This window comes from Temnothorax curvispinosus, unplaced genomic scaffold (genome assembly GCF_003070985.1).
Source record: "Temnothorax curvispinosus isolate PA1 unplaced genomic scaffold, ASM307098v1 QBEX01007033.1, whole genome shotgun sequence".
Classification (NCBI taxonomy): Eukaryota; Metazoa; Arthropoda; class Insecta; order Hymenoptera; family Formicidae; genus Temnothorax; species Temnothorax curvispinosus.
Genome location: NW_020216813.1, coordinates 1 through 2110, shown reverse-complemented (window position 1 = coordinate 2110; position 2110 = coordinate 1). Strand labels below are relative to the sequence as shown.

General features: G+C 39.9%; 1 long non-coding RNA gene across 1 annotated transcript; it reads right to left on the bottom strand.

Moving 5' to 3' along the window:
* Window positions 1-369: 369 nt before the first annotated feature.
* LOC112456645 lies at window positions 370-2108 on the bottom strand. The gene is made up of 2 exons (XR_003040993.1): window positions 2066-2108; window positions 370-706 (listed from the first exon to the last, which is right to left on the bottom strand). It is a non-coding gene; the product is annotated as an uncharacterized LOC112456645 (long non-coding RNA).
* Window positions 2109-2110: the final 2 nt, after the last annotated feature.

Genomic DNA, 2110 nt, shown 5'->3' with positions numbered 1-2110 from the left:
GCGAATTTGGACTATTTGGAGTGTAAAAGATATTTTTTATGTAAAAAAATTATATTTTTTTTTCACCACCTTGGAGGTTGAACTTCTAAAAATCCTTTCTTAGTGGGTGCTTACGTCATGAAAGGAATACACTCTCCAAATTTCATGTTTCTAGGTTCAGGGGTTTGGGCTGGGGGTTGATGAGTCAGTCAGTCAGGACATCTTCCTTTATATATATAGATATACCAATTTCGAATAATTTTAGATTTTTTAGCAGTTTACAATATTGAAATCACAATAAAACATGTAAAAATATCGAATAATGCTACAAATTATTAAAAAGTGAGGGCAAAAAATTTTCTTCCCTGGAAGACACTACGACACGAAGGATTACTTGCAAACCATTATATTTCATCAAGTCATCATAAATTATGTACATATTATTCATAATTCACATATTAATAATTAATTAATTAATTATTATTTCATTTAATACCATTTATTGCGATAATGCTTTTCAGTCATATTGACCGCGCGATAATAAATGTTTAAAAAATTCATATCTCTGTCAATACTGATCGTATCGAAAAAAAAAAAACGGAAATTGTTCGTAATTGAATCGTCTACAACTTTTATTTGAACTATTTTTTTATTTGAGTCGCCATTTTCTAACTATCGACAAAAAATGCGCGACGCGCTCGCGTGTTTTCCATATGTCATGAAATACCTTGTCACGTTCTGACTGTTATAGTTCGTCCGTTTTTTGGTCAATGCATTTAAGCAATTTACCAGGGATTTGGACAAGTCGTGTGGAGGATATTATTATTATATTTACTATTCGGGACCGAAAAGATATCTAAGTTTATATGTATGGTAACGAGGATCAGCTTTATTTATTTGGTTATAATTAGGATAATCAACGTCGAAATCGACAGGAATAGGTTTAAAGGAGGGTGCGTTTTCCAGCTGTTGCAATTGTTGGAGGAAGGGGAGAGGATCTTGATTATTAATGACTGCTTGCTTGATCTGGAATCTGATTCGTTTAATACGAACGCGCCTACCTCCTTTCTTCGTCATTCAGCCGCGTTCGCGAAAATGAATTTTAAGCTCGCCACACTCTTCGGCAGCGCTCAAAACCAATCCGCCACACCCTCTGCTCGCCACACTCTTCGTCAGCGCTCAGATCGTCAGCGTAGAGGTCAAATTCACTTTCGGGAATTTGTCGAAATTATTATCTTTTCTGAGGACCAACTCCGTTATCGCCACGCTTTCGGCAGCGAAAGTACTGGATCGCCACACTCTTCGTCAGCGCCCCAGCACAGATCGCCACGCTTTGTCAGCGGAAACTGCGAGTCGGAATCCCAGAAGTGATAGTGATTATTACGACCCCCAAGAATCAACCCCGTAATCGCCACGCTTTCGGCAGCGAAAGTACTGGATCGCCACACTCTTCGTCAGCGCCCCAGCACAGATCGCCACACTTTGTCAGCGACAACTGCGAGTCGAATCTTAGAAGTGATCGATTTATTGATTAAAGTCACGAAATGAGATTCCAGATTTTTACACTTGTTCCCTTTTAAACTTATCTTACCTTTATTCTATAAATCTCAATACAACTTGTGCGTGAAGCGCGGTCTTATAAGGTATGAGAGTGTAGGGACTAAGTCCCAGAATTGAGCGCGAATGCTCGAACTTAGCGTATAGTGGAACGTAGGAAATCGAATAAGGCTAGGAGAGAGTCTGAGAATTACGTCTAGTCAACACCGAAGTTAAAACTTATCTGCTTTCCGCGGCGTTTTTCCGCCCTATTTATACCCGAAAAAGACCGGAATCTCCCGCGCGAGATTCCCGCCTTTTTCCTACGCGTCTTAAGGGGGGAGGTATTCTAGAAGCTTCTAGAACATTCTAGAAGCGTAGTTTTGGGCCCATCTGGCCCCCAGCCCTTCAATGGACTCCGATAAGATAATCTAAACATTTACACTAATCCGGCCGTTTCCTCGGAATTCCGAGCCTAGCGTGCGTCGTCTAAGCGTTCAAAACTTTTAACGTGCGTCGTCGGAAATATAAAATTTCCGTACGTAACAACCTATTATTTCAAAAAAATCTAGATCGGCTGCAATTGGTCGTACAA